Source organism: Capsicum annuum, chromosome 9, assembly GCF_002878395.1.
Source record: "Capsicum annuum cultivar UCD-10X-F1 chromosome 9, UCD10Xv1.1, whole genome shotgun sequence".
NCBI classification, from domain to species: Eukaryota; Viridiplantae; Streptophyta; class Magnoliopsida; order Solanales; family Solanaceae; genus Capsicum; species Capsicum annuum.
In genome coordinates, this window is record NC_061119.1 from 76,517,757 (window position 1) to 76,531,166 (window position 13,410).

Genomic DNA, 13,410 nt, shown 5'->3' on the forward strand with positions numbered 1-13,410 from the left:
GATTTTGTATCTCGTTGCCTATGTTGGTAGAAGGTGAATATCGAGCATTTGAGGCCTGGTGGTTTGCTTTAGAGGTTATGTATTCTCAAGTAGAAATGGGAACCAATCACTATATACTTTGTGACTCTATTACCTCATACTTTTATCTTCTTGGTGTACCATTATCTATTATCTCAGATAGAGGTTAGTATTCACATCTCTCTTTTGGAAGACTTTATAGAGGAGTTAAGTACCCGGGTTGATCTTCAACATTATTTTACCCCCAGATTAATGGTCTATCAGAGTTGACTATTTGGGTTTTAGAGGATATGCTTTGTGCTTATGTTATGGACTTTGGAGGTCAGTGGGGCAGCATCTAGCTTTGGTGGAGTTTGTGTATAATAATAACTACCATTCAAGTACTGAGATGTCTCCTTTCGAGGCTTTGTATGGTAGATTTGTCAGTTTTTATCTAGTTTTTAACGTTTCCATGCTTTGATTCTTCATTCTGGATGAGTCTCATGTCATTTTTAGAATTTAATTCAGTTAGATGAAAGGTTATTCTCTGTTGAAGAGCCCGTCTCTATTTTAGCCAGGGATATTACATGGTTGCATTCTAGAGATATTCTAGTGGTTAAGGTCTAATGGAGACACCAACCCATGGATGAGGCTACTTGGGAGGTCGAGTCTAATATGTGTAGTAGTTATCCCTAACTTATTATTGATTTAGGTATTTCCTTAGCTTTTATTTCGAGGAGGAACTAGATTCTTAGTAGTGGATGATGTAACAACTGAATTTTTGGTGATTTTGTGAATTATTTATTTTTATGTAATTTAACCATTTTATCCCTCCCTATGGTTGCTTTGTGGTATTTTTGAGTTTTGGGATGAATGGCACGGTTTTCCAATTTATTTCAATTTGTTTTGTGCAAGCTTGTGGTTTGGGGAGGTTATAAAGGCTTCATAGTTGATTTCGGTCAACATTTATTATTCTGTACATTAGATGGCAAGAGGGGCTAAGCCAGCAGGTTTGGAACATTGATTCTAGGTTAGTAATATGGTTGGTGTGGTTTTATAATTTTTGTATCTCATTTCAACCCTCAGTTCAGAAAGTTATGGAATTGGGTTTCAAGGGTCAACATTGTGGAGATGATATTTTTTTTTTAAAATATGATATCATCATTGAGTCTGGAGTGTTGAATTTAGAAGGGTAGCATAGTTTGTTTGTACTTCTGCAATTCCACATGAGTGTTCAATTTAGTAGGGTAGCATGGTTCGTTTGCATTTTTGGAATTCCATATGAATCTGGAGGGGTCCGTAGAGACTTGGAATTCCCCAAGTCTCCAGCTAGTGCACCACTTTAATCGACATTTTGGTTACTTAAGTGACATGGAATCCGATAGGGGTTATCGCTTAAGTGACTACCCCAACACGTAAGCGACTATCACTTAAGTGATAGTTGGGTCACTTAACTGAACCTCGCATGCCAGATGGGTATTGCAAAAGAGACACTTGGTAGTGTAAGAGACCCGGTGTTCGCTTAACCTATTCTTGGGTGGTATTTATACCCCCCTTTGTGATTTTCACCATTATTGACACTTGGAGCTTGGGTTTTTGAGTTTTTGGACAATTTTTTCTACTTTCAAGCTTTGATAAGCTCCAAATCCCTATTTCAATTATTTTTCTTTGGTCCTTGTCATTTAAATCTTGGTGGAACATGAATTCAAAAATGGAATTTGGGGATTTTGTCCCTAAAGGCCTAAAATTGGCAATTCTTCAATTTAAACCCCAATTTTAACTCATTTTCACGTAGGTTTTCTCTTATGGGTTCCTGTAATCATGGTTAATATATTTTGAACTTAAATTCTAGTTTTACCCTTCTTTTTAAAAAACCCATTTCAAGTGTACATTTTAACCCTGATTTGGAAATGGGCAATATAAGTATCATTGGCTTTCTTTTGTTGTGTAGAAGGAAAGCTATGTGCTGAAGGCCCTTTGGATCAGTTTTCAGCATTCGAGATAGGTTATGGCTTAACGTTCTTCAGACTGGGTTGGGTAGTTAATATTGGTAAAAAAACACGTTATGAGTAAGGGAACCAATCATGAAAATGTTGTTATTTACTATTTTGTGCCCATGTGGGGGCCTGTGTTGTTGTTATTTGGTGGATTTGAAATATTATTTTTCTATATGTGCCGATATAGGGTTTTATTTGATGTAATTGGCATGGTATTTGTGTAATTAGTAATTATTCTTGGTGGAAATTATCTTAATTGGAAATTATATCATATCAAATGGCATTTTATAGTATATCTCCACTCTATTGGTATATGGATAATGTTGGATCAATGATGGTTGGCTTGTTGAGCGGATTTTGGCTCACATACTTGGTATATTGGTTGGTTTTTAGAAATTCTTCTTTTGGTTGGTTTTGAGCATTACATACTCATATCATATATATATTCATGAAACATTTGGTACCACTATGGAAATAGAAATATATTTTTTTGATAGAGAAGTGACATCTTTAAAAACCCTTTGCTGACATATATGCCTTAGAGGATTTATGCATATTGGTATTGGATATTGGATTGTATATGGGTTGATGAATCCCCCATTGGTCCTATCTCGGGATCATAGCTCGGTAGGTGAATACGGAGGTTGTACGATGACCTCGTACATCATATCATCACCATAATTATATATATTGCATTTCATATTTTATCTAAATAGTGTGTTGTAATCTCCTTCTTAACTTGATATTTATCTATTTGTGTGTCTTTCTCATACTTGTATTTTGGTATATGTGTATATTATAGAACAATTAGTGGAAATGGTATGGGCTACCATTTGGGATATTTTCCGATTTCAGGTGATGTGCCCATACTTTGTGTTTATATATTTTATTTTCTACTTTGCTTAGTTAACCTATGATACCTATTGAGTACAAGTGGACTGTATTCACCCCTACTGTCTCCTTTTACTGCAGATCCAGGTTCTAATGCACTGCATGGGAGTTTATTCAGGCAATGTTGGAGTACTTTTGAGGTAGCAGTCGATCTATTCTTCCATAGTTGATCTACTACCTCCTTTTTTTAGTTTATGTCTTATCTTTGTATTTTGAGACAGATTATGATCTTTTAGACATTTTGTTGTATATTTATATTTCATGATCTTTTAGACATTTTGTTGTATATTTAGATTTCATGACATACTTAGTTGGTTCTTCCATTATGACTCTGGATTTTTTGGTATCTTATGGCCTTGTTGTTATATACTTCCTTTTATTATCTTATTAGTGCGGTTTGGCTTTGTTCTCGAAGCCTTACCTTTGGATTAGATATTGTTATCTCATTTTATATTAGTTTGGGTGATAGGCATACTTGTCAAGGCTTTTCTCAACAAGTGACATCATGACCCTTAGTTTTGGATCATGACAGCCTTAGTCTATGTTTGCTGCAAAGATTAAGATTAGGCTAAAGTCGCTAATAGTCTAAAGCCATTATTTTAACCTCATGTTGAGGAAATTATTTTTCATCTAATTAATGAATGACATCCCTATGTCAGCAAAATGTGGGTTTCGGTTGTTGGTCATGAGGACAAGTGTCTTATTGGTGAACTGCATATTTCTCTTTAAGCCCAATTAAAACATTTTTCATAATCGTATATCCACAGAGTCTTTTGTTAAGGCATTTACATTTTGGTATTGTCATACCAAGACTTACTTCCCATTCATATCATGCCAAATCATTTTTTTATAACATTATAAACTCTAAATTCCGTCTTTAAAATTTATCAACATAGCCACAATAGGATTTTCAAAAGAATGATTAAACACATCATTATTTCATTCTATATATTGCTCAAAAAGGGGGTAAACATCATAATCCTCATTGAAGAAAAGAGATTTGGAAATGAGTTAAAGGTCATAGTTTCATCATTCACAACCTTTAAAGTTGTAAATCCATACAACCAAAATTACCTTTTCATATAGTATTTTCAAGTCTCAGAACCCGCTAGTAATGATTAGAAAACCATTAAAACAAGAGGAAAATCAACATTAAGCTTTTCAAAATGAAATCCTCAACTCTATTTTCAAATGATCATTATAAAATATGTAAATACTTAGTAAATTGACACCTTCTAATAATAGTTATAGTACAAAATATTCAACTTGCCTTTTTAACGGAAGAATCTAGATGATAACAAGAGACTTGAGCCTTGAACTTGGAACCATAACTTTTATAGCTTCTAGGTAAACTGGGAAGAGTAGAATGTGTTTATGAGTAATGAGGAATTTAGGAACTTAGAGTTATTTAGGATGGATGGTTGATGGTTTTTGAGCGTAAAAAGTCCCAAACACCCCTACAAATAGCATACAATGATGTCCTATTGACAAAATAGGGAGGTGTATTGCACTCCCCATCACGTGGCCCACCCTCAAGTGGCACATGGAAATCAAGGGGGTGAGGCAGTAGCCCCTCGCCCTAGGATCTATGATGCGGTGCCAAAGCTTGGCCTTCAACTACGGTAAATTTCTTTACTCTAAACCTTTCCCCAAAGCGTGGCCTCCTCCTACAATCAATTTCTTTTCTCTAAACCTTTCCCAACCCGATGTATCTAACCCTTAATTGATTTACACTCTGTATTGGGGTCACGCAGGCTCATTTATAGCTTTAGATGGATGTCCAAACATATGAGGCATTACATTATTCCCTCTTGGGATCATTTGTTCCTAAATGAAGATTATGGATACACTTAGCTCGGTACAAGGAGGAGGAGCATAGAAATACTTAAAGAATAAATTTAAAAATTACGATGAATTTTAAAATATTAAAGGTGAGATTATGATTTTTACCTTAAAAAAATTCATTTTAAGATGGAAATAGAAAAGGATATCTAGATTTTATGTCTTCCTCCCATTCCCAAGTAGCTTCCTCCACTCTTTGATTCCTGTACAACACTTTTAACGAAGCTATCTTTATTGTTCTTAACTTTTAAAATTGCCTAATTTTATAGAAAATTCCTCATAAGCTAGAGAATCTTTCACACCAATATTCTCTATGGGAACTACCAAGGTATGGTTACTCACACACTTCTTGAGCATGAACACAAAAAATAGGATGCTTCGATGCCAATTTTATAGGAAAGTCTAACTTATAAGAAACATTCCAACCCTTTTTCAAATTTGATTTAGACAAATGTAGTGAGGATTGAGCCAAACCTTTTTCCCAAACCTCATAATCCTTTCATGGGGGGAACTTTCAAGAACACCCATCCATAAATTTAGAACTCTAACTCTCTTTGCCTCACATTGGCATAGGTCTTTTGATGACTTTGGGCAGTGTTAAGACTCTCTCTCTCTAATGATCTTAACTTTCTTCGTTGCTTGGTGTACCAGCTCTGTCCCAAACAAGCTAGTATCAACCACTTTATATCACTCAATAAGAGGTCTACACCTTCCACCATAAAAGGTGTAACAACCCTGGAAATTAATTTATAAATTTATCTTAACCCTCTGCATAATTTTTATACATGATTTATGACTCACAAAGACGGGTAGTATCAATTTTGAGGTGTACTAATGTAATTTAAGTCATTAGTTGGGTTATTGAGCTTAAGAAAGTTAAATCTAACCACTATCAACATTCGATCAGGATGACCCCAAATTAGTGTTTTAGTAATTCCAATAGATTCAAAATGTACTTTTTAGTCAATTTACATATTTAATTTATTTCTATATGTTCCAAACAAATTTTCATAATTATAAGAAGTTTGGGGTATTTTAAATAATTAATTTAATTGGTGGTTAATGAAAATATTTTTATTAAAACTAGTAGTGGGCCATACCAACCACTTCCTTACTATTTTTTAAATACATATGAGATTAGGGTAATAGATTATCAGACCAGAATTATACAATTAATTTATTAGAATAGAGATAAAAAGAGAAGGGAACAGACACAAAAGGTAAAGGAAAAATTGTGATCGTATAACATGAGTTCCAGGTTAGTTTATTTTAATGTGTACTAGGTGTGATGTGTATAATTTTGGTGGAAGGCGAATTGGGTTAATGAAAATGTAAGTAGTGGTGTAGTTAGTTGTTTTGATTGAGGCATATCTTATAATTTAGTAGCAAATCAAAGCGGCGTAGAGGCCACTGCTGGCATTTTTTTATAATTTCCATGATTTAAAAGTGGTCCATGCCACCGTTGGCTAATTTTATGATTTCTCATGAAATTAAAGTGGCATAGAGGCAACTGTTGGTGTATTTCTTTATAATTTCCCATGAATTAAAAGTGGCTCAGGCAACTATTTCCTAACTAGTTTCAAAGTGATGTTTTTTCGTATGAAATAAATTATCATTTTTTCATAAATTTGGTTTTCAGCCTAGATTTTTTGAGTAAGAGTTTATAAAATGGGTGATATCAGATTTGTATTTTTATAGTAAATATATATTTGAATAGATTTTAACTTTTTGGAAGCTTTATAAAAGGCAATTTTGTAAATTGATGGTTGGCTTTGGTTTGAGGCAAGTTGAGACTTTATTAGACTATTTTTCATAGTTTTTATTAGTTAGTTCTGTGTAATGGGAGTAATGGGGATTGGGAGTCCCGTATAGGTGAAGTGACGGGCATCTATGTGGGTATTAATGTTATTTGAGGGGTTAAAATAAGTTAATTATACATTTTGAACTGTTTTCCTTATTTGCTAGCCCAATAGGCTGATTTGCTATGGTAAATAAATTATTGAAAAAGATAGCTAATGAGAATACTCCAACTTGATAAGTTGAGTTGATTTCAGAATTGATGTTCTTTATGGCATAAGACATGAAATGCTTTGTTTAAAATTATTGTTGATTTTGGGATTGGAGTTGCATGTTTGTACATAATGCATTGCATTATATATGGGGTCGGAGTCCATACTTACAGATTATATATTATTAGGGTGAGAGTGCACGCGTGCACAATATATTTATTGGGATCGGAGTACATGCCTACACAGTACATGGACCTCGTGAGTCCCCCATGAGTCCTAACCTTAAAGCCATTGATCGGTAAGTGTGTACACAACACATACATTGTATGCATTCATTCATTCCTGGTTAAGATTAAGGTGTAATTGTTGACTTTGTTTTGTTTATTAAGTACTTGACTATTTGTTACTTTATTTCATTGTATTGAGGAATTCTTGGACTGTATTATGATATTCTTATGACTATTAAACTTAATTATTCAGTTAGACTACCGTGGCTTTCCTGAATGTAGGTTGTATGATTATTTAAGAAGGTTGACATGGTGTTACTCGTAACCACTTCAAATTAGGGTTAGTCACCGATGCTTGCTGAGTATACGTGGCTCCATACTCACCCTTGATTTTTGTGAACCTTACATGTAGGTATCAAACTGATGACCTCAAGGTATTAATTCCTATGGTTCCTTCTGGATTATCATCTTTAGAGATTCAAGGTAGCTGTTACTATTTTTAGAGACTACTAAAATCTACTCTATCCTTATCATTATACATTTTTTGCATTTGAGATACTTATTCTTGTCGTTGATTTATGTATTTAGTGGCTTGTAATAGTGACTACTAGACCTTGGATTATCTATGTTTTACCTATGACCATACTACTCTATTAATCTACTTTTTGAGATTACTCGATGTTAATTATGTTCTTATTACCTTTCACTTTTATTCATTTGAGATGTTGTATTTGGGATTAGGTTCTTGGCTTACCTATCATGAAGGGATAAATAGGTGCCATAACGGTCCCAAATTTGGGTCATGACTGATGGTATCAGAGCCTCAGCTTCATTGGTCTTGCAAATACAAGTTAAGTCTAGTAGAGTCTCATGGATCGATATAGAGATGTACCTATTATTGGGAAGGTATAGGTATAATACCCCATCTCTAAAAGTTCTCTATCCATCATATGACTTATTCCTTGAGTCATATGCACAACATATGAGTGGTATATTAAAATCATATCCAAAGTAGTGTGGCATGGTAGGAAATCTATTAAAGGTAGGACGTGACCCTAGGAGTCATCAAGAAAGGTACGAGTCGTATGTGTCCAAGTCATAAGAACATCAGTGTAGACTCCTTGAGATGCTGTCAAAGATACGAGTTGGGGGCTAAGGGTTGTATGATGAAGAAACGAGTCGTAGGCGGAGTTCGTAAGTTGATCAGTGTATACCTTCTTTTGATTTTGTCTATCTTATAATTTATAATGCCTAGTCGTACCTTTCTATACGAGTCGTAAGATCAACTCATAAGAATTGGTGAGTGAATTCTGAGAAGTTTAAGTTTAGGGGATTTTTAGTCTTTTATCCTTTATAACTCCCAATCCTCAATATTTAACCCCAAGGGGCATTACTTTTCGTCTCTTTTCTATCGAGTAAACAACCAAAACACTCTCATTCCATTCTTAAGAACAAGATTAGGGTTTCTTCTCAAGATCATCTCCCAAATCTCAAAGGTCAAGTTTACTTCACCAAGCAGAGAACTTTAAGGTATGTGGGGTTTTTGAACAAGGATATTCTTTCATCCTTGTGCCCAAAACTTATTTTAAAGTTAATATTATATGATTTGAAATTAAGGTTCATATCCAAATTATCTTGTCTTGAGTTTATGAAATTATCATGTGAATAAAGTATTAAAGTGGATACATGTTCTTATCTATCTATGTTTTGACTTAAAGATTCTCTATTATGATCTGAATATCATGAGTTTGATTTGAAAACATTGATTAAATATTTCCAATTTAGTTTTAAGCACGGTATTGTACTATATTTATATGAAAGAAAATATGAGATTTAAGGCTGAAGAATAATCACTAAGTTTACAAAGAAGTTTGATCTTTTGATTCAAAGAAAAGACTTGAAATTCATGACTATTTATCTTGATTATGATCTAAAGCAAAGAGAACCATAATTGGTTTCTAGTATACAAACCCTTATGCTATTTTAAGGTGGATTTCCTAAAGTATGAGCATATAAGTATTTTGAGAGTAGTATTTAGCACCGAGAAGGGAATCCAAATAAATGTATCCTAAATTCCCTAAAACTACGAACCAACGTTGGTTAAAATTTTTCCTAATATGGATGAAGGTAAGAATAGTGATCACTAAGATAAGGTTCCATTTCGATAACAAAGGTAGAACAGCTTTCCCCCACGTGGGTAAGATGTGGGGCTCCATGGTAGATCACATGGTTTATGTCCGTTAGAAGAATCTCCCATAAGTAAGTTTAAAAGTAAAGATTTTAAGAAACTAAGCATAATGTCTCACTAAGTTTATTCATATTCTTTATACTTTATGTTTATGATTTGTAGTCTTATGTTTTACTCAAGTCCAAGGTTAGTGATTTATGTTTAGCATGCACAGTTTGAAAGCTTATATATATATATATATATATTCAACATTGTTTTACCTATGCATTCAGCCCCACATGCTCAGTATATTCTAGAAGAAATGATCCACATATACATTTGTGCTCTACATTGTCTTATAATGTAGGTTCTTGTGCCCGTTTCTAGCAGCATGAGTAACTTCACCATCATTATTTGCATCTCGATGTTTGGTGAGTCCTTATAGTACGAGGACCTAGTCTTTTAGATTTATGTTTTCCTTAATAGAAGTATTTTAGACATTGATTTTAGTTTATGTACGGGTCCATTGGTGTCTTTCCTAGTGGCTCTCTAGTCTATAGTAGAGGTTTGTCAGACTACGTGTAAGCTCAAGTTTAAGAAGTTAGTTTAAATATTTCTAAGTTAAAGATTCACTTTAATTTATGAGATTGTTTATCTTTTGTTTTATTCCTATATTTACCATCTTTACTTTGTGATTTATGAGTTGTAAAGATATCATGGGTTAGCTTGGGGTTACTCGTAGTCTTGAGTACCATGTGACGTCTAGGGGGTGCTTCTAGGGCATTCCAAACTTGGTATCAGATCCTAACATTTTGAAGAGTCTAAGGAAGTCAGGCAAGCTGTATTACATAGAGTCTTGATCATGAGTGTGAAGAGCGCCGCACTTATGAGCAAAAGGCTACAGAATAGATTAGGAATTATCAGTTATTTTATGATCTATTATTCTTACATTTGTCTCTGTCTTCCTTAACTCATGCTTTTACGTGACAGAATATGCTTTCTCGTTGAGCTGATGCACACAAAAATAGTAATCAACCACCCCTAAATGTCGACCCTTTGAATGAGAATATGTCTTATGCTAAACTTTGGGCTTCTTTTTAAGTGTTGGCCCAAGCTGTGACTGCCAGTGTTCAGAGGAACCAGCAGGCAGTGGTCCTACTTCAAGAGAATGGTAATTTAGCTACAACCTAGATTCAGGACTTTATAAGGATGAATCCACTTGAGTTCCAAAGGTTAAAGGTAAATAAGGATCCATAGTTCCTTATTGATGAGGTGAGAAAGATACCTCAGATTATGCATGTTACTGAACAGGATAGTATCGAGTTGGCATTCTATAAGTTAAAGGATATTTCTTATAATTATGTTATGATGTGGAAGGATGGTAGGGGTGAGAATGCAACTCATGTGAGTTGGTAGGTATTTTAGAATACTTTTTTGGAAAAGTTCTTTCCACATAAAATAAGGAAGGATAGGGTGGAGGAGTTCATGAACCTGAGGCAGGGTAAGATAAGGAAGGATACGCTGGACAAGTTTATTTCATGTGAGATAAGATCAGTTGTCTAAGTATGCTCCTGAGTTATTAACTGATTCTAGAGCTTATATGAGAAAGTTTTTTACTGGGTATATAATTTAGTGGTCAAGGAGTATAGGACTGCCATGCTGATTAGAGATATAGATATTGCTAGATTGATGACTCATGCTCAATAGATTGAGGCAGAGAAGTTTAAGGAAAGACAAGAGAAATAAGAGAGCCAGGATTGGACAGTTTGAGTTTAGTCAGTCAAGGTCAGGATGAGGAAACCATTTGTAGTTTTAGGGTCATTCATTAATGTCTGTTCCATTATCAGCTAGTGCCCCTACATCCAGAACCTGTCAAGAGTAATACGGTAGGCTTTGATTTCCAGATTTCAGAACAATGTAATTGGGAGGCCCAATTTCTTAACATATGCAAAGTATAGCAGAATCTATCCTAGTGAGTGTTTGATGGGCAAAGGGGGTTGTTATGGCTAAGGTATGATGGGCCACAGAATGAAGAAGTGTCCATATACTAAGCTAAGAAGTAGAGATACTCATACCTAGACTCAGGCTACTAGTGCAGCACCTCAGCCAAACGGCCTAGTTTCTTTCTAGGCTGCGTCTTCTAATATGACTCATGGTATGAGCCAAATGTTGGGGTATGGATGGTATGGTCCATTCATATACTGACCAGTGTTAGTTGGTGAGATAGATTGTGATTACTAGAATACATACGACTTAGGGGTAGGAGTTGTATTGGTGGTTATGGATCATTCGGTTCCTTAACTTAATATTAGAATTGGTTACGTAGGTTGGATCTGAGTATGAGTGACTTACCATGAGTCGTAAGCCAAGGTATGAATCGTACTAGGGACTCGTATGGTCGATAGTGTTCAATCTTCTAGGTATTTTATTCTGCCAGAGATACGGGTCATGGATATAGATTGTATGTTATGCTTACATCTTAGTTGGATGAGTTATATGCTGGAAAGTGTTTAATCCTAGGGTTGAGGCCAGGTTACGAATAGTGGATATCGACCGTATTAGAGGGTACGACTCATGCGGGTCAGTGGTACCCCTACAATGGGATTTTTGTGTAACTTAAGTGGGGATATTTTGGACATTTTCCCACTTATCCTAGTAGGGTCACATGACATCTAACCTACTTGGGAGGTTATTTACTATTATTCTATTCATGAATACTTGGACACTCTTCCTAAACACTTCATAATTCTCTTAAGATCTTTTAGGCAAGGGGAGCTAGGGTTTTAATAAAGGGATCAATTTGGGTCTTGTCTTGGTGATTTATTTCCATCACCATCTTGGTTTAAGGCACGCTCTCTTCCCTCATTGTTAATTTTACTTAAAGGCATGGTTTATATAAATGTTTTCATGGTTATACTATTACATGATTTTGGCTTTAAAATATAATTTGGGGATTTTGATGTTAAATGGTTGGTTATAGTTTCCCATGGTTTTAATTATGATTTTATATGCTTTAATGGTGTTTTTGGATAATTGTATTGAATAGGAATGGTTTATTGGTAATTGGAATTGATTTTGGTCATATTATGCCCCCAATGTGTTTGACAAAATTCTTATTAAGATAAGTTCATTGAATAAATTCTTTTAATGGAACTCTTGCATGTTTTAATCTTGGTAAAGGAATTATGCATGGTTTAAATAGTTTATAAAGGCTAAAGGCTAATTGGTTATGCTTGTAGGGAACATGGAATTCTCCCAAGTGGTTTAACATGGTAAATGAAAGGGCACTTAAAAGTCCCTTTAAACCTATAAATGGTCGGATATGATGATATTTGCAAGTAAGTGTTCGTATAATGATACCAATATCAATGGCCTTGGTTAAGAAATGGATAATAGTTTAGGTATTTGGAAACTAGTTTTAATTAGGAAATAATGGTGGGATGTGTAGCAAAGCCGTAGAAGGTGGAGGTCCTGGGGGGACCAAAACTGGAAACTCATATTTGTCGATAAGAGGTTGGTCTTGGTAATTGAGTGCATGATGTCACACTTTATTTTGGGAATGTATTAGTCATCTCATGGGATACTTTGTTGGTCGTAAGGCTACACGCATTGGGGCCCTTTCAGCAGAGGGAGCTGAATCCATATAGCCCATGGGTGGTTTAGTACCGCAAAGCTACACAGCCTAGGTAAAGGTTTTAAAAGCATGCTAAACCTGGTCCCTTTCCTCGACATGGTGTTATATATATATATATATATATATATATATATATATTTGGTTGTGTGCATATAGATGGTTTTATTTTGTTTTATAAATGACATTATTTAATACTTATAGTGAGATCATGCTAGCAATCACTTGCTAACCCCATCTACTGGTGGTTGTATACCCATGCTATACAAGAACCAATCGTTCTACTCCTCCTACATAGTTATCGACTCGAGGATAACATTTGGACTAATGTGGTGAGCTTCCATCCTTTCAAAAGGCTCCATTTCATGTTATGGATATTTCTAGACATTTTGGTTTTATTTTGGATATTGTTTTGGCTATTATTGTAGGCATGTCCTAACTGGGTTTCATTATTCTTTTGGTTAGAGGCTTTCTGGTACTTCTATGGGTTGTAATGAGCGGGATCGGTATAGGTGTCATCCTTTGCATTAGAATAAGTCGGTGGTCATACATCATCGTACAATATTGTTAGTTGTTCCATCCTATTTCATTTTGGTATTAATTATATTATGCTTTGGAATGTATTTGGTTATGGCTTGGTTTATGGCCT